This window comes from Arachis ipaensis, chromosome B06, assembly GCF_000816755.2.
Source record: "Arachis ipaensis cultivar K30076 chromosome B06, Araip1.1, whole genome shotgun sequence".
NCBI classification, from domain to species: Eukaryota; Viridiplantae; Streptophyta; class Magnoliopsida; order Fabales; family Fabaceae; genus Arachis; species Arachis ipaensis.
The window spans coordinates 36184933-36205748 of NC_029790.2; the positions used below are offsets into that span (position 1 = coordinate 36184933).

The 20816-nt window shown below is 29.7% G+C and overlaps 1 long non-coding RNA gene across 1 annotated transcript in view; it reads right to left on the bottom strand.

Moving 5' to 3' along the window:
• Positions 1-12825, bottom strand: part of LOC110263959 — a 23253-nt gene extending 10428 nt beyond the window's left edge. The window contains exons 1-2 of the long non-coding RNA XR_002349686.1: positions 12812-12825; positions 12093-12103 (exon numbers count right to left, since the gene is read on the bottom strand). This is a non-coding gene — a long non-coding RNA (uncharacterized LOC110263959). The remainder of the gene's footprint in view (positions 1-12092; positions 12104-12811) is intronic.

Below are 20816 nucleotides of genomic sequence, written 5' to 3' on the forward strand. Positions count from 1 at the left end.
TTAATCCTAAATTAAATTCTTAAAAATTTAATTGTCACTTTATTTTTATTATATAATACTGTCGATGCCTCGACTACATTGACTACATTTTGTTTGACTTCGATGGATAGCAAATTCTAAAGCAATTACAGTGAATGATGAGTCCTCGTGGTCCACTAAGAAAATAAAATGACCTTATTAAGACCTCGACCAAAATAACCCATGATGATGGTCGAAGAAANTTAATCCTAAATTAAATTCTTAAAAATTTAATTGTCACTTTATTTTTATTATATAATACTGTCGATGCCAAAAAGAGTTCGACTACATTTTGTTTGACTTCGATGGATAGCAAATTCTAAAGCAATTACAGTGAATGATGAGTCCTCGTGGTCCACTAAGAAAATAAAATGACCTTATTAAGACCTCGACCAAAATAACCCATGATGATGATGATGTCAGTCGAAGAAATAGAAAGAAAAATACTTGGTAAAATCTTAATAATACATGAATTTTATTTTTTTACTACTTGTAAAATTAATTTTGACATTAAAGTTAATAAACATTTGGTTGAGTTCACTTTTTTAGAAAAGTAATATTTATTTTTTGAATTGAGATCTTTAATACAAATTTAATGGATACTTGTGTCAAAAGTCTCAAAATCCAATAAAAAATCAAGTAAAACAAATACTACTCTTGAAACTCTTATTAAGTACACCTATTAATATTTTATACAGATAAATATCTTTTAAAAAAATAATATATTTAACGTATTTAATGATATATTGAAAAAAAGTATAGATAAATAATGAAAATACTAAATAATGTGAATAATGAATATATCAGATGTTCAATTTATTAAATATGTGGATGATTATCCTAATATTAAGATTTAAGTGAATAATTTAAAGGCGTAGTGTGTTTTTATTTTATTGGGCCAATTTTAGAACTTAATATTTATATTATTCATAAAAACTATTGTCTACTTAGTAAAATCTATTATTAAAAACTTATATCGCTGTTAACGTTCTTCGTTTTTCTTTTTTTTTTTCTTTTTTCTCCGATGGCGTGTATTATTTATGCTTAATTAAAATTAATGATGTTATCACAAAAAAAATTAATGATGTTAAGATATTCATTGTCAAATACTCTATAATAACCAGTGGACTTAAATTACTGGACTAATAATCCAATTTTTTATTTGTGCAAAAATAATAATAAGTAATAAGTAATATGAAATCAATTGATAGTAAGTATTTTAACCTCATAGTAGCTAGTCAATTATCTTAACTTGGGTCCAAAATATAATTGAGTTATTATTATTATTATTATTTTTTAAATTAGAAGGACCAAAACGTGAGTGAGATACCAACGAAAGTAGATGCCAATGCAAGCTTTTAATCCTAAGGCGGGAAAAGTATTTGTTCTTCTTGGCACTAAATTGAATATATTAGTTACTTTTTGTTTGGCATATCGATCAATTATTTAGACAAAATAATAGTTACCTTTTGTTTGACATATCGTCAATTTTTTTTTTTGCTCAACACTGTACTCGTACTGTGGTCATAGCGATTACACCATTGATGTATGTTATGTCAAATATGGCTAATCGTCAGGCCATCTGCACCTTTTAAGTAGGCCGAAATTCTATGACAAGTCATTTTTTCATTAACGTCGTCGCTGTTTCCTTTCCTTCCAACATTTTTTTGCGGCACAACTTTATTTTAGGTCAAAGAGAAAGAGCACACTAACAAAAGTCTCTTTTAGGCCTCTCATCAGTCTAGTACTCTTCTCTCATGACATTTCTAAGAAAGGCTAAAATCTATTCTCCAGATTGAAAAAATAGAAATAATTAATCTTTCAATAAAAAAACTAGTCCTTCAAACTAACTTGGATTTTTGCCAAGTCCAAGTATTCATTATTTTTGTTCTGAGTACTTTTTCTACTGTTAATATTTTTTCAAATTGAAATTTATTTTTGAACACTTGGATAATTGATTCTGGTGTTACAAATCACACTGTATCAAATTTATCTTGGTTTATTTCTTACACACAAATTTCTCTTATTATTGTTCATTTACCAAGTGGCTTTCGAATTACTTATTTTTATAAAGGTATTGTTCAATTTCACCATCTTTAGTTCTTCATGATATTCTTTATTTACCTTATTTCAATTTTAGTATTATTTTTATCTCAAAAATTACTTCGGTACTCAATTGTACACTTACTTTTTCATCTTCTTATTGTACTTTACAGGCCAACAATTTGAGAACGATTGGTTTGGATAGAATGAGAGGAAGATTATATGTCATTAAACATAACTTTACTAATAATCCATCCACTACACATTTCGTAAATTTCGTCCAATCCTCACCTATTACGCCTTCAAATATATGGCATTTTTGGTTAGGGCATCTTTCTAGACAAAAATTCAGTCATTTACATAAATATTTTTTTTATTTCTATGCATTATGATGAGGCCGGTGACATTTGTTATCTTTCTAAGCAAAAAAAAAATTATTTTCTCAAAGTTTTAATACAGCTAATACAAGTTTTGATTTATTACATTTTGATATTCGAGGTCTATTTTGACAAAATTCACTTTATATCATAAATATTTTTTAACTATTATTAATGATTTTAGTCGCTTTACATGGACTGTTTTATTAAAATCAAAAGGAGAAGTGCAATAAGTTCTTAATCAAAATTTTTTCACCACAGAGGTTGGCAAAGATGAGACATGATATCCAAACTTTTACTCAAAAAGATAAAAAATCTCTCTGTGAAACTTTTCTCTTCTAGAGGATCCATGCATATGAACACTATTGAAAAAGCTTTAGAATTGATTGAGATTGTGGCCAACAATCAATACTTGCATTGTATTCCTCTGAAAGAACCATAAAGAGAGGAGTGATGGAACTAGACACACTGGACACTATTTTGGCATAAAATAAAGTGATGTCTCAATAAATTACCTCACTTGCAAAGCAAATGGAATACATACAATTATGCAAGTCTTAATAATGGCTACACAAATGAATTGTAACTTGTGTAGAGGAGCTCACAAAGAAGAAGAATGTGGGTTGTTCAAGAAGGAGCAAGTAAATTACACGAAAAAATTTCAAAAGTCACTATCCAATGACCTATTCTCAAAACTTTATAATCCCGGATGGAGGAACCACTCCAATTTTTATTGGGCAATCAAGAGCCAAACAAATTCACTGCACCTCACTAACAATAATCTCAACCCATACAACCACAAATTCACCAAAGACTCTCTTCTCTAAAAACTAAATTCTCTTCTCTAGAAACTAAATTTTTCTCCCTTAAAATTACCATTGAAAAACTATCCCAAGTCACTACCACAATAGCTTAAATCACCTCCACATTCATGCAACAAACTTAAAATTTTATGGATGAGACAATAACCAACTTTCAAAATCAAGGTTCATTCAATAGAAACTTGGAAGTATAAGTGGAACAAATTTTCAAACAACTCACAGAGAGATCATCCAATATTTTTCTAAGTGATACAATCTCCAATCCAAGAAAAGAATGCAAGGTCATTAGCTTGGGGAGTGGAATGGTGGTTAACAACAAAAATGAAGCTCAGGCACTTAAGGAAGCCCACGTGGAAGAAGAAAAACAAGAAAATGAGAGCAGTGTTCATGCACCAATAATTGAAGTTCCAAAGAAAAAGAAAATAGTGATTCCTTATCAACCAAAAATTTCTTTTTTCTCAAAGATTCAAGCAACAACATCTTGATGGACAATTCTCTAATTTTTTGGAGGTGTTCAAGAAGCTTCATATCAATATTCTATTCATAGAAGCCTTACAACAAATGCCTCTTTATGCTAAATTCGTGAAGAAATTGCTATCCAAGAAGACGACTTTGAAGGGAGATGAAATAGTGGTAATGACTAAGAAATGTAGTGTAATTATTCAGAGGAGTTTGCTAAGAAAAAATACAATATCCAAAGAACTTCCAAATTTCTTGCACCATTAAAAGCACAACTTTTGAAAAAGCCTTGTGTAATTTAGTGGCAAGTATCAAATTATTGCATTTATCTATGATGAAAAAACTACAAATTCATGAGGTGAATCCCGCAAGGATAGCTCTACAAATGGTGGACAAATCAATGAATATGCACATAGAATAGTTGAGAATGTGTTGGTCAAAGTGAAAATATTTTTTCTCCCAACAGATTTTGTTATTCTTGACATAGAGGAAGATAAGAATGCCTCCATCATTCTAAGGAGTAGGGGTGCACATGGGCCGGGTGAAGCCGGGTTTGATGTGACCCAGACCCGGCCCGAAATATACACCGGGTCTATTTATTAGACCCGAACCCGGCCCTAGACCCGATGAAACCAATACACTTTCGGGCCACAATTATACCGGGTAAAAACCGGGTGAAAACCGGGCCGTTAACATTACATTACATTGATACCTTCTTGTAAGCTAGCATGTAAAAATATCCAAAGTTCCAAGACTCCAACCATTATTTAACATGATAAAATTCACTTAGAAAAATATAACAAGAACCAACCCTTCTTCAAAATTAAAGCATAACCACAATCAATACTAAAGTATAACCACAATCAATACTAATATTGTCTAATAATACCAAATATTTAAATACATACAAATAACACAATATTATGCATTCTAAACATAAAACATTAACTTATAGTCTTATAATGACTAATAACACAAAATATTAAGATTTACAATGCTTAAATTCCACATAAGAATAGTCATGATCCATCACTAATAACACAAAATATTAATTGTGTATGATGACCGGGCCACCGGGCCGACTTCGGGTGACCCGAGCTATGGCCCGGACCCGACCCGAAATAATGACCGGGTCTATTTTTGAGACCCTTACCCGGCCCTAAACCCGATGAAATCACACCAAATTAGCCCCAAAAGTGTTCGGGACCGGGCCGGGCCTTCGGGCCGGGCCGGGTCTGTGCACCCCTACTAAGGAGACCTTTCCTAACTACTAGTATAGCCTTGATTGATGTTGAAAATGGTCAATTAATATTGAGGGTGTATGATGAGCACTTAGTTTTTCATGTTTTCAAAATCATACATGCACCAGTCAAGTGAGAAGGAGAATTGTTGAGAGTTGGATGAATTGATCCAAGCCTCCAAGAACCCTCTAATGAAGCTAACAAGAATTTATAACTCGAGCCTCCTTTTGTGAAAATCAACAAAAAATCTCCTGACATCAAACCTAAGTTTGATGTTGAAAATGTATGTATTATCACATGAAAAAAGAAAGTTTTTAAGAAAAAGGTGTCCAGGGGATGGAGAAACAAGAAGATCCCTACAAGTGACTTCTACCTAGACAACAAGTGATATAATTCCCTTTTTAATCATTGATATGGCCAGATAAGTCCAACAAATGGTATGGACCTTACACAGTAAACAAAATCCTCTCTTTAAAACACCTATTTGTTTTCTTTGATTAAGTTCTTGCATCACTTATTTATTTTTATTAGCTTATCATAATTATTCATAAGTTCATCACTACCGTTTTTCTTTTTGATTGAGGACAAGCAATTATTCTAAGTTTGATATTGGAGATTATACTCTACATAACCTAGAAGATGATGAAGAGGGAAGTAACTTTATCCTTGAGCTTTTATTTCTTATATCTTGCATTTGTTTTTGTCCTTAGTTAATAATAATAATTTATTCATATTTCATGCCACCTCACCTTTTAAATTGCTTGCACCTAATATCTTTAAGCTTACACAAAGAATTTTTGAATGAAAAAGTTGAAAAAAAAAATTAAAATTTGGGACAAGTAAATATTAAGAGAAGTGGAGATTTTGATAGTATGATTAAGTCATGAGGTTACATATTTGTTAAAACTTGTATGGGAAGCTCTAAGACATGAAATGAAGTTTAGAAAAGTATTATGGATGTTTTAAAAAAATATCTATAAAACAAAAAAGTAGCAAAAAAAGAAAAGAAAGAAAAACAAAAAGTAAGGCCCAAGGCTCTGAGTTAAAGCTCAAATAGTTATTTTCTTAGTTATGTACTTGTGTTGTGATTGTGTCGAAAAAATCTTGACACAAAGTCAAGTGCAAATAACCCCATAAAATAGAAGTCAAAGGCTCTGAGTATCACTAATTGAAAAGAATAAAAAGAAGCATGGACTCAAAGAGTTTATATCGACGGATTTATTCCATTTTTCATACATTATTGTTAGATTAGTCTTAAATTTTTTAAAAATTTAGCCGTCGAAAGTATATTTGATGTAAATAAAAAAATTTTAGAATAAAATTGAAACAAAATAAAACTTGAAAGTATTTTTAAAATTTTTGACAAATTTTAAAGACAAAAGATATACTTTATCCATATATATTATTTAGGGTCTGTTTGAAAAGTTTCAAAACTTACTTTTTTGAACTTTTGACTTATAAAAAGTAATAGTATTAATGTTTAGTGTAATTTTTAAAATCAAATGACAACTTTATAAGTAGTTATTTAAGTGCTTATAGAAAAATAAAAAAAAATGACTTTTTTCATATAAAAAAATTTTTTTTATTATATAAAATTAAAATAAATACTTTTAGAACTAAAAAATAAAATACAAAATAACTTATTTATAAACTATTTTTAATAAAAATATTTATTGTTTAAATTATTTTTTTAAAAAAAATTAATTAAATTGTTTACCCATGTGATAGTGTTAGTTTAGTCTAGTGGCTAATTAAGCCTCTTGCCTCGTACCCAGAGGACGAAGGTTCCAATCCTGAAAGTTTCCTAAAGGAACAAAAAGGAAATGTGAGGATCATGATGTACGGACTGACATGGACAAGGAACACGATATAGAATACACTGATACGCGAATTTTAAAATTTTACATGACACGAAAATATGTATACATATAAAATATAAAGTATTTTTTAGATAAATCGTAATGATATTTTGATATTTTATTGATATTAAAACATAAATTAATAGAATTTATTTTAAGAATATATGTTAAAAATAAGACTGGACATGATGATACCTGATGATATTTAGGTGTGTCCAAACGTGTTCAGAAATTTTTTTTTTATTTTTTATTAAGACACGGTGAAATACAGCTGACACACGTAGGGACGGATGTATGTATATGAGTGTAGGGGCAATCGCCCCCACTACGATTTGAAATTTTTTTGAGTAGCATATGATAATAATATTTATTTGCCCCCACTAAATTATTAAATTTGACCTCACAATAATTTTTTATTCAACTTTTGGTACTTCATAATCAATTTAAAAATTTCATATTAGATGTCATTAGAATGATCAATTCTCAATTTAAATGAAATTTGTGTTTTTTATTAAAAATTAACTCAAAAGAGTGTTATTTATCTTTTTTTATATTAGTTTTAATTTTTTTCTGTAACAACTACATTAATTGAAAGAACTTTTTCAACTATGAATCTCAATAAGAATTGACTTCTAATTGTATAAGAAGTAAATTTCTAAATAAGTATTTACTTATATATGTAAAAAAAATACTACACATCCAAGTCTTTTTATGAACTAAGTCTAATCAAGTTAAACAATAAAACTTAAAATAATATTAGTCATGATTTTTATTATCTTAGACAAATTTGATTGGACTTGGTTAACAAAAAAAATATGAATATGTAGCATAATTCTATATAAAAAGACAGATATTTATATGGGTAAAGTATATTTTTTGTCCCCGAAGTTTGGCAAAAATTTTAAAAATACCCCTAAGTTTTATTTTGTTTCAATTTTGTCTAAAAAATTTTCGATTTGCATCAAATATACTCTCGGAGGCTAAATTTTCAAAAAATTTAAGGCCAATATAACAATAATGTATGAAAATTATGCTTAATATGCTTGTGTTGAGGGATTGTTCTTATGAAATTATTGTTGAATCGATCGTAATTTTTTTGAAAAATTAGCCATTAGGGGTATATTTGATGCAAATCGAAAACTTCTAAGACAAAATTGAAACAAAGTAAAACTTAGAGATATTTTTGAAACTTTTGTCAAACTTTAAGGACAAAAAATATACTTTATCCTATTTATAAATAATTATTTTAGTGTTTTAATTTATAAAATTAGATATTATAAAAACTAATCATGTTATATTTATATCGAAAATAACTACCTGTGTATATATATTGAAATAAAAAATACAAATTAAAAATAAATTAAATAATACATATATTTATATACGAATACATAATGATTAATAAATAATTTAATAACTAATTTTTATGTACACATAATATTTTTATTATAAAAATTATTATATATATATATTTTTTGCTCCACTATCAAAATTTTTTGAATCTGTCACTGGACATATGTGTCGGACAAATATTGATAAATATCGTATCTAAAATATGTCTGACATATATACAGATACAACAATTTAATAAAGTGTCCATACTTCATAGGTTCATGAGTTTAATAGCGTGCCCTAATTCTTCGCATTCCTAAATCCTTAAAACGCCGATGAATTTTTCGTAGCCTACAAGATCAGTGACAGAACTAAAAAGTTTATTCGAATTGGGCCGACCAAACAAAATATATTAGTTACATTTTATCTTAAATAAAAGTTAAAAGGTCAAAAATCTATTTTAAAAATTTTGGTATTTTAAGATATGTAATTTGACGGCAATATTTTATCGAACAAAAATCATCAATAATTCAATAAATTTCGAAGCAATTCAATTTTTAAAATAATGTTATTCAGTATATAGGTTATTTAATTAATAGATTGCTAAAATTTTTAAAAAGATTGCTCATTGAATTTGAAATAAAAGAATTAAAATTTATTTTATCATATGTTCTCTCTTTCTCTTAGAAATTGAGTCAATCATTTTTAGTTTTGATTTTTTAACTATAACCTAATAAAAATATATTAACTTCTAAAAAATAATTATAGAAACATTTAAATACAAAACGTATCCAAACAACTGTACCAGGAATAATAAATATAAATACATAAATAAAAAGTAATTAATCTTGAGCCTCTGCTAAAATTTTAGACTAATATTTTTATTATTTAAACTAAGTTCTAAGTTTATATTATTTTCAAATTATTCACTACTTTTAAATAGACAAAAAATATTACACATGTTTATGTGAAATTCTATCAACATATGATAATTAAACTAATACTAATAATAACTACTAAATATTTTGGGAGCCTATTGGTTTGTGAAGATATTTTTTGTTTTTTTTTTTTATTTTTATTTTCTAAAAATAAAAATTATTTTTAATTTTTAACAATGATTGTTTTGAGATTTGTTAATAACTTGATATACATAGTTTTATTCAAAAGCATTTTTTTTATCTTGTACATGTTAAAAATACTACATTATTAACTCTTAAACAATAAGGGACTGATTCGTTTGTGAAAATATTTTCTATTTTTGCAACTTTTCGTAATTTAAAAAAAGCGATTAGTTTGTGAAAAGAAGATTCATTCTTAAGTATCGAAAATAATAAAAATGTTTGGTTAGTTTATTTTTAAAATATATTTTTAATAGTTTAAAATCACAAAACTATATTTTTATTAAATGTATGATTTTAGTTATTTAATTTTGAGTATTTATCCATTTTAATCTTCGAAAAATTTCGAACCAGACACTTTAGTTTCCAACTAAAATTAATTACTCGATTGGTCTCTAACAATTAATTCCATTAGTCACTTAGGTCCTTTACTCCGTCAATTCTAATAGAGGACAAAATAGTTAATGGCAACTCTAACAAGGGACAAAATGGTCCCTCACCTCCTTTGTTCGAAAACAACATTGTTCTCCCCCAATTTTCATCATATCTCACATAACACTAACAGTTTAACATTGTAACTTCAAGCTACACAATGCACACTCTGCAACTTCAATGTTCAGAAAAAGAAAAATCATCAACTTGTTGTCAACCAATTCATACATAAGAAACTAATGATTATGTCTCTCAAGAACTTGTCATCTTCGATGGATCCCATGAATCTAGACAGCAAGTCTGATTCGTTAAGACCCGTCACTATCTCACTATCTCCCTCCTCCTTTACCTTATCATTTCCATGACCACATTATCCACCACTCTGATCGCTTCCTTCAGTTTTTTCTCTAAACTAATGTTCAGTAACCGCTTCAGTTTTTATATGAGCGCACTACAAGAAAATGGAATATTTGTAACAAAAATTTTGTAACAAATTTAAAATTGTTACAAAAAATTATTTTTTTTAACAAAAATTAGTAATTGTTACATAATAATAATATTTTGTAACAACAATACAATTTGTTACAAATTATATTGGCTTTTGTAATGAACTAGTGTTTTGTTGCAAAATTTTAAAATATTTTGTAACAAAAGATAAAGTTGTTGCAAAAATTTAAAATATTTTTTAACAAAATATCCATCTGTTTCAAAAATTTCAATTATTTTGTAACAAAAAATTAATTTGTCACAAAATTCAATATTGTTTGTAACAAATTATTTGATTGTCACAAAATACAAGAATTTTTATAACTAAAAAAAATTATTTTAAAATATTAAAATCTTTAAGATAATTTTATTTTATTTTAAACATTTTATTTTTAAAATATTATTTGTGTTAATTATTTATTTTTTATAAAAAATTAAATATTTTTTAGTTTCTAATACTCACCTTTATTTTTCATTCTTTTGTTTGTCGTCCTCGTCCATTTAAATAAAATTTTGAAAAACTTTCTTAAGAATAAAATATAGAGCTCTGATTTTTTTCTCTTTCTACTAGTTCTAAATCTACCATAACCCAACACTCATCATTAAGCCGGTAAAACCTCCAATTGTTAGAAAATAAATAATAAAAATCTAATTTACACACACTCCAAAATAATTTAAACTAAAAATAATTTAAATTAGAAAAATAATTGTTTGAGCCCATTGATAAATTGGTAAATAAAATTATATGTGTTTCGAAATTAACTTTTATCGTATTATATTTGAATTCTAAATTGTTATTCTATCATGAATATTTTGTAAAATTGTTATATTACTCGTATATATTTTACCTTAACTCTAGAAGTACCAAATAAAACCCTAATTTTACTACATTCCTAAATTTATACCCAAAATTCCTAAACCTACGTTCAGAAAGTGAAAGAAAGGAAACAGGGGAAGGCCAAGCCACCGCGATGGAGGTCACCGTCATGTCTGTCGAGTTCCTTCGTGAAGAGGAGAACGACGCGCGAGAGAGAAAGAGAGAGGAGACGCGACGAGAAGAGGAGGAGAAGGCTGTTTCGGTCGCCACCGAAGCCTCCGTCGCCATCGCTGCTAGCGTAGACGTCACCTCGGCTGCGAAGAAGAGGAGGAGGGGCACTGTTTGTACCATCGTCGCTATTCCGCGTAGTCACTGTCGAGAAGCAGAACAAAACAGAGAAAGACGCAAAGGAGGATGATGGAGGCCACCATTGCTGCTATTGTCGTCGCTGGGCTAGTCGGAAGCCGCCGTGACCACCACTGAACTCTACGCTACTGTTAGAGTCACTGATGGAGGTATCTTTGATGCCTCTATTTTGGTTTAGGTCCTTCTCTTCCTTAAACTTGTTCTACTTCAACTTTTACTCTACTATTATCCTATTTTCTGCTACAATTAAGTTGAATATTGATGCTAGTGTTGCCGTGGGATTCTTGAAGCTGTTGCTAGTTCTAATTCGGTTACCTTGGTACTCGTCTAATATTTTTCTTAGGTTTGATCCATTTACACGTTCTGTTTTGTCACTGCTATGGTTACCATGTTCTGGTTTTAATTCAATTTTAGTCCTTGCTTTGAATTTTAGCAGGTTATTGATATTGGCAAAACTCTGCCATTGTTCATGGAGCTTCAAACCTTAAGTGACAGGACGTGAAGAACTATGCTCTGCAAAGTGCCTTGTTTTCAATGTTACAGGTCTCATTTAATTTGAGTTGAACCGTTTTATGTTTGTGCTGACTGAACAATTTGAAACTACAGATACTAGAGAAAGTAAAGCTCAAATTTTCTAGACAAAATTTTTTAGAATTGCATTAATTGACATCATCTTGTTATTGATCTTATCCTAGATATTAATTGTTAATTTCATTTTATAACTATCTTTTGATCTTATAGGTACTTTACATCAACAAAGTGTTGGTGCTAAACGTTTGAAAAATATTTTAAAGCTTAGGAGAAATGGCTCTGCTGCATCTACTATAAGTAGTGTTGCTTCTTATTATGTTGCAATATTATGATTACTATTTTAGATTTTGTTTGTAGCTCATTTAAAGTGCATGTGTAGCTTATGTTTCAATGAAAAACTATTTGTTCAGTCACTTTACAAGGTGATTTAATTTTATTAAACTTTTATTATCTCATATTTAATAACAACCTACTCTATTCTATAGATTTCGGAAAAAGAAGTTCTAAGAACATTTTCTTTGTGCAGGTCTTGGTGTCTATCTCAGAAACTGCTCCCATCATTTTATACATTAGAGATGTTGAGAGACTTGTTCCACAATCATCACCAAGGTTATACAACTTGATACATAATGCTTCACTTATTTTGAAAATTGGTAGGCATTTATCCTTTTCCGTGATCTTATTGACAAAGAATCTAAGTTATAATTAGTGTAAATATCTTGTTTTTAATTTTTGTTTTGATTTTTTATATCTTGTTTTTTATGTTAAACAGTGACAAGTAATTCTTGCAAAAATATTCTATCATAATCTGGAACGGTTAGTATAAATGATCATAATTATTATGATTATTTAAGTTCATTGTGTGAGATTATGCAGATTTTTTTAATAAATTACTTTGTCAAGGTCTAAACTCTACTCTTTAATTGTTACATCGATAGATGGAAGCCATCAAAAGGATTGCTGAGTATGTTGCTCAACTGAAAAAGAGTTGGGAAAGGATATGGTAAGAATTTTAGAGTTTGTATTCATTGTTGAATAATACGAGTATAGTTTTTTGTTTTTCCTGTGCATTTTTAAAGGAAAAACAAATCTTGTTTCTTAAGCTAGTGTTTTTTGGTTTGTGGTTTTTTTAGGTGTGTGGCACTTATCAGAAGTTTCTCCATGAGAAAGGAGCTGTATGAACATGATGGAGTTTATAATTTGTAGTTTATATTTTGGAGATTTATAATTTCTTGTTTTTCTTGTCCTATGTATCTATTACTAAAGAAAAAAATGTTACAAAATCAAGTGATATTTTATAACAAAATTTTATGATAGGAAAAAATATATTGTCACAAAAAATATTATGAAGATTAAAATTTGTTATCACTTTTGTAACGACTTTTGGTTTTTTGTATCAGAAAAATTTGTTACAAAATATTACTTTGAATTGTAATAGTTCCACTTTTTGTTACAAAATTTTTTTGTAATGGGACATACTGCAACGACCCTTTTTTTGTTACAAATTTTTTTTGTTTCAAAATTTTGATTTTTTGTAACAATTTTTTGTTACAAATACTGTTTTTTCTTGTAGTGGTGGCAACGACGACATTGCTTGTTGTACTGATATGTTGGATGGAAGGTCAAGGCTGTCTGCCAACTTGGACTCCGAGAAAGAAGGAATGAAGCATTCAGGGTCCATCCTAAATGAGAATTTGTATATGATGTTGAAGGAGAATCTTCTCATGATGTCCTAATATCCAACAATCTATATTGCTTACTGGAGAGTGGAGAAAGGCGTGCCCTTGGGGTAAGTGCGACACGCATGATAGTTGCACCATGGCTTGATCTTGGAGTTGAAGAGGAGGAATGAAAAAATGAAAAAGAAGGATGTGAAGGTGAAGAAAGAGAGTATGAATGTTAGGATTATGCGAGATATGGTGAAAATTGGGTGAAGAACAGTGTCGTTTTTGAACAGAGAGTCAAGGATCATTTTGTCCTCTATTTGAGTTGTAATGGATCATTTTGTTCCCTGTTAGAGTTGTCAGGGACTATTTTATCTTCCGTTAGAATTGACGGAGTCAAGGACCTAAGTGACTGACAGAATTAATTGTTAGAGACAAATCGAGTAATTAATTTTAGTTGAGGACTAAACTGTCTGACTTGAAATTCTCTGAGGACCAAAATGGATAAATACTCTTATCCATTATATATTCTGTTGTCTTTTGCTGCATGGGAACATGTTTCACATACATGAAATTTATAAATTTCTTTGAATGTGACTATGCGATCAAGATGGAGGTAATATTCCATACGTGATTAAAAGAAAGAAATTGTTTAAAAATAAGACTACAACTTGGCTCTTTTTAAAGGTAGACCAAGACTCAGATTTAGACATCCAAATTAACACCATGAGTAATTCACCATTTAAAAATTAATGTAAAAGATCACAGAGTTGTCAAAAATAAAGAAATTTAATGAATATATGTTAATTCAGAGAGTATGTACTCAATACTAAATAAAATAAAAAATTCAATAAATACATATTTTAATTTTAATTAGATCTCTATTTTTTCTTTAATTACTTTGTTTATATACTCAAAGATACAAAAATCAAGTCTAAAATAAAAAATTGAAAGGGTCAAATGAAATTAAAAAAAAAACCTTCACCTTTTTAGGAGATGTATGTATAAATTGGAGGTAAATAATGATATCCTAACAACAAAACGTATAGAAAAAAGAGGAGAAGACAGAAAAGAATGAACCTAGTGTGAAAAAAAACATATAAAAATGAGTAGAAAAGATTTAAATCTTTTATCCCAAAACAAAAAATATCGCGTTTTGATTTAAAAACGTTTTCAAAAGTTAAAATCGAAGAGACTGAAAACATAAAAATAGCGTTTTTAACTTTGTTCTATTTTTTTAAAAATATTTTCGTTAAAAATATTTTTAAAATATTTAATCAATCATATTTTTATATCTTATTTTTATTTTCATCGAAAATAGAAATAAAAATGCTTAAACCAATTAGCCCCTTCAAAATTTTAGGATGACAATGGCCACCTTAAGTCCCTTTGGTTCTGTCCATTGCGTAAGATATTGGTGCTAATTTTTCACAATGTGATAAAAGTCGGTAACCTCCATAAATGCATTTATCACTCCTAGAGCTCTATTTTAATTAAGGAAAAGAGAAATTCTTCACATACAAGTATTTTTTCATACAAGTCATATAAGTCATTTATTTCTTCTTCTTTTTCTTTTTCCATGCCTCCTCTTTTTCTTCTTTTTCTTCTTCTTTTACTTCTTCTTCATTTTTGAAGTGTTTCATCTTCATCGTCGTATTTCTCCTCGTTCTTCTTTTCATTTTGCAACATTATGTATCTTTTTATTTTTTGTTTGATTCTTTCCTCCCAAAAAGAATTATGAGAATATGAAATAAGAAAATGAAGAAGAAGAAGCAGCAGAAGATGAGGAGGAGAAAGAGGAAGAGTTCTAAATTATGCATAAGGTGTACCTCAACGAATTTTGGGTGTATTTTTTAAATCTTTTGGGTATATTTTTGTAATCCTATGGGTGTATTTCTGTAATCCTTTGGGTGTATTTCTATAATCATTTGGTGAATTTCTGTAATCGGTTGGGTGTATTTCTGAAGTTCCATTATCTTCAAAATGATTTCAAAGCTTGATTTCAGAAATCATGAAAATAAAAAAAAACGAAGCAAGAATACCAGTGATAAACGCAGATAAAACAACGAATGAAAAGGCAAAGAGAGAACGCACGAAGGAGATCAAATTTGGCAAGAAACTCGTTTTCATGGAGGAAGAAGAAAAAGAGTAGGAGAAGAAGAAGGAGAAGAAGAAGGAAGAGGAGGAGGAGAAGGAGAAACGCGAAGCACGCTATGGAAATCGTATATGGGTTAGCGTGCTTTTTGTTAAGTTTCTCCCAACTTGTATGACTTGTAAACCAAATGACTTGTATATGTAGCATTTCTCGAAGGAAAAATATAAGGAACTAACTTCTTAATAAGCCAACTTAAATAATTAAATTAATTATATTAATTTTAATTTATTTTAGTAAATTATAATTTGAATAATTGTTATTAATGATTATTTTAAAAAATTAGGATTTAGTATTTACCACGCATGAGAAACGTGATTCCCAGCCCTGTTACTGCACCGTCTCTTTTCACACACTGAGTGTTCTATCTCATTAATGAATTTTTTTTTTTCAAGTGGGTTGTATTTAGTTAGTCTTATGTGAATGTTTCTTTTGTATACTAAATGGATGTTATTTTTTTGAATTGATTGGATGATTCTGTGAACGGAATTGATGTTATTTGAGAGTATAGTAATTTTTTTTTTCTGTAATTACTTTTTGAAGCACCCAATGTCAAAACTAAAAAAGATAGCCATAGCCCCGGAATTTAATCAGTTCCATTCATTCATTGATTGAATAAGTTGCTCTTAGTTCACTAACACAAGTTACAAATAACTTATCTAACAAATATTGAAAGGAACATCCCAAACCCTGTCGAAGGAACATCCGGAAAGCTTAGAAGAAAACACCAATTAACTAACAGATAGTCATCGATGAGCGATTTTGCGAAAAATATTAACATAGGAAGAAACATGTGAAATTCTATGCGAAGAAACATCCATTTTCTCAATAAAGGAACATCCGAAAACTCAGTTTAAGCAGTTGAAAAATTCAAGCAAAAAGTCAAAAAAAGACAAGAAGAGGTGTTAGAGGGCTCGACTTAGGACTGATGGAGGGCGTGCACGGGGCCGCGAGGGACTACCAGAGATCCTGCTTGTGGTTGTTGACGTCCGAAACGCGCAATGCAGGGGAGGGTTCGAGACTAACGGCGGCGTTGCTTGCGAGGAGCATGGTAGCGGCGCAAGAAAGCGCAGCTTGGAAGTGGGTGCTCACGACGTCGCGAGCTTAGAAAGACGACGAAGATGACGACGCGTAGCGGCGTTGTTGAGGACAACATTGGCGGCGTGGGGAAGAGGTCTGCGATGCACCGCCGTTTGCTGGAGTTTGAGCCACGAGACAGAGATAGAGAGGTGAGGAACGGCAATGGTAATGTAATTAGGATAAATTAGGACAAATGAAATATAATTAGGGTAAACAGGATGGTGGGGGGATAATTTTTTTTTTTGTGGTGGACTTTGGAGTCCAACCCAATAAGGATTGGCAGGAATTGGTTGATCCCTTCTTAGTTCCCTAACATTATTCTTTAATTAATTACACTCAAATTTTGGGTTTTTTATTTTTTATTTTAAATCGTTATAGAAGAAATTATGTTTTTATGCATTATCTCTCAATTTCGCAGGATGTGGTAGTATGCTAAGGTTCAATTTCACATTTATTTTGAAATTGAAAATATTTTTTCTACCTTAATTTCATAATCACTGTCAGTGAAATTAGAAAAAAACGTGTTTCTTTAATCTCAATTTTATAGCCAATGTCTATGAAATTGAGGAAGAATAATATTTGCATACCAATGATTTTGAAATAGATCAACTTAACATAAACAAATTTTGGCACATAACAATGACTACATGAGAAATTAACCAGTAAAAAAGACTAATTATGATAATCGAATGTTTATCCAGTACATTAACGCCTTCTGTGACCAACTTATCTGCACAAACCATATTGAGGCCTGGATGTTGGGTCAACCTCGTTCATATCATTGCGAATTTTATGGACACTAGCCTCCCCTTCACCAATTGCCTTATTATATTGGGCAGTTCCCACAGTAAAATTCAAGAATGTTAAAAAAAAACAACCATTTTTTTTAATATCACTCCTTCACTTCACTTCACTTCTCTTTCATAATCTCATTTTGAGTGTCTTTTCTGTTCAAATAAGGCAATATAACAAGAAGCAAGTGATTGAGCTCCAAAAAATTTAAAGACGCACACTCCTTTTCTATGGTTAAATATGGTGTACGCATGCGGAACTCGTGGATGAATCAAACTTTCTCGCAACCTACGAGAAGTAAAAGCTTAGGTGTAGCGGATATTGTCGAATACGTGACTGAGTGTGGCATTCTCCTGGTGCTAACTTCTCACAATGTTCTAAAAGTTTATGACCCCATATATGCATAGTCACTCCAGATATCTATATTAGTGAACGAGAAGTGCTGGCACTTAGTAGATTTTGTGATTTATAGTCATTAATTAGTTATTATTAATATTTTTAATGGTATGAGATTATATCTAATGGTATAAAATTAATTATTTTTTTTGTTAGTTAAGCGTTGAACAAATTTTAATAAAAATATTAGTCCATTAAATTTTTTCTTAATAAATTACACCCAAACTCTCTTTTTATTTAAATAAAAATTCTTTATTTTTCATTTAAATTATTGCAGGATGAATTACGTTTTTGCGTATTATCTCTCAATTTTGTACTTACTGTCTGTGAAATTAAAAGCAATTTTTTCTACCTATTTTTTACTGATAACAACTACGAAATTAAGATAGAAAAAATCGTTTTTAATTTCGTTGTTAGCCCTTAGTTTTGCTAGCACAACTTCCGAAATTGAAAAATAGTGTATAAAATCTTATTTTTTCTACAATAATTTAAAATAAATTTTTTTCGTTTAATAATTTTTTTTTAAATAAAAAAACTCTAATCTCCTCCGTTTCAAAATTAATTTGCGCAAAAATGAACACACAAAAATTACTATATATATGCAAACGATGCAAATATATAATTGTAATTGATGAGTTAATGTTGATAGGATGGATCATGAGAATAGATTTGATTTGGTGATTTGAATTGAATGCGAAGTGAAAAGTGGTACAGCAGGTTAGGATGATAATGATGAGAGTGATAATAATGCATGTCACGAATCCCAAAAGTTTCCTGAAAAATATATAGACAAAGATAAGGAACGAGAAAGTTGTTTGGTGACAAGTGCTTGCCATCTTCAAGCACCGCAGCCCGCAGGTAAGGCCCGGGCTACCATTTTCGCATTCCAACTACACGACAGCGTATTTCTTTGACTACACCATGCTTCATGTCTCTCCCCTCCCTCTCCCCTCATTTGTTTTAATTTCCTTTTCGTTTGAATTCAATGCCCGGTATTTAGGTTTTACTTGTCCATAAAATTTAAAATTTTGATTCATTTAATCTAATTTTTAAAAATTTTTGCAACTATTTTCTAATATATTTAATTATTTATTATAAAAACAATAATTTATTGAAAATCTAAAATTCTTTATGATAAAGGTGCTGTTCAATTCGTAGCATTTAAGAAGGATAATTATCCTCTGTTCAATGGGGTTAGTCCACGTGTAAGTTCAGTAGGGGTATCTACGGTCTGTCTCTCTGGCACTCTATAACCTCATTGAATTAAATGCTATAATCATGATCCATGATTCCTCATTTCTTGCATGCAAATGCAGAAAGCAGAAATGTCCTATACATCTATTTATGGTCCCATTTGGATGAAAATTAATCTACGGTTATTAATAACGCTTTGAGTTTAACGTAATGTGTTTATTAACTTCTTGCGGCCATTTTTTTTATGGAAAAAATATTGGTGCTGTACAATAAAATGAATATATGGATAAAATTTTTAATTGTTATGGTGTCAGTCCAAAATATAAGTTACGTTTTACTTTTTTTTTTAATTATTTTTTGTTCAGGAAACAAAATAAACGCAGTATGTGTTTTGTTTATTTGCAAGGTTTTAAATTTTTTTTATTTCGCTTTAGTCCAAACGCAGCCTGTATTTAGTGATGGACAGTATTTTATTTTTTTTAAACAACAAAATACACCTTGCGTTTTGCTTTGTGTCAACTTTTTGCTAGGAGATGCAAAATGTAGGTTGCATTTTATGAATTGTCAGGTTTTTTTTTTTGTAAATCTAAAAACGCAGGTTGCGTTTTGTCTAAAAAAATATATTTTAATTAAGAGTTCTGCCTATAAATACGAAACAAGACGCGTTCAATTTGTCTCACTCCACTTCTACTCATCCTATTCTTCTTTCTTGCACATATGTCGTAGTTCTTAGTTTTTTTGGCAGTTAGGTGTGTCAAAAAAGTCAGATTAGCTGAGGTTGAAGTTATGAAAAATATTGCGAATTTGCGAGTGTATTATAACGGTGAGGTTATACCAAACACACATGAAGGAGTGACTTTTGTTTGTGAATGTCCGTTGTCATTTGCTATTCCATGTACCATGAGTTTTGTAGAGTTGCAAAATGGGCCTTGTAAAAACATTCAAAGCCACATTTCGAAAAGGGTGAGCAACATTTTATACAGGAATCTTGTACAAGTATTTGGTGGACTGATACCGTTTCAAATAATGGTCATCACTGACGATGCCAATATGCAGCAGATGTTATGTATTTATCAACAAACCCGATTTTCATGTGCCGATGATAGAGTGACGGAGAAAAAATGTCGGTAAAGATTTCACAAAAATTATCGCGTTGCAAGTATAGTCTAAACCGACAATTAAACCTCAGTCAAAATTTAATTTTTTTTGTCATTAAAGCAAACCCAATAAAATTAACCGAAGTATTAAACCTCGGGTCGTCTCTCAAGGAATTGCAGGGAAGTGTAGCTATTATTGATTATGGAAAAATATCTTTTTGGGGTTTTGTAATAAGAGACAAGTAATATAAATAATAAGAAAATAAAATAACAACTAAGAAAAGTCCTAACAAGAATTGAGAATTGGAATTCCTATCCTCATTATTATCATCAATTGTGATGGTAATTACAAATTGCTCTCACTTAGTCAACCTCTAACAATTAAAGGTAAGTCAAGTGAGCAATTCAACTAGAGTTCACAAGTTCTAATCAAAGACTAGAGTTAGTGAAGCTCAAGCCAACTAGCAAGTCTTAATCACCAATCAACAAATGAATTTTGATAATTCAAGAGTCTCTAATTGATCAATCTAAGTTAAGAACA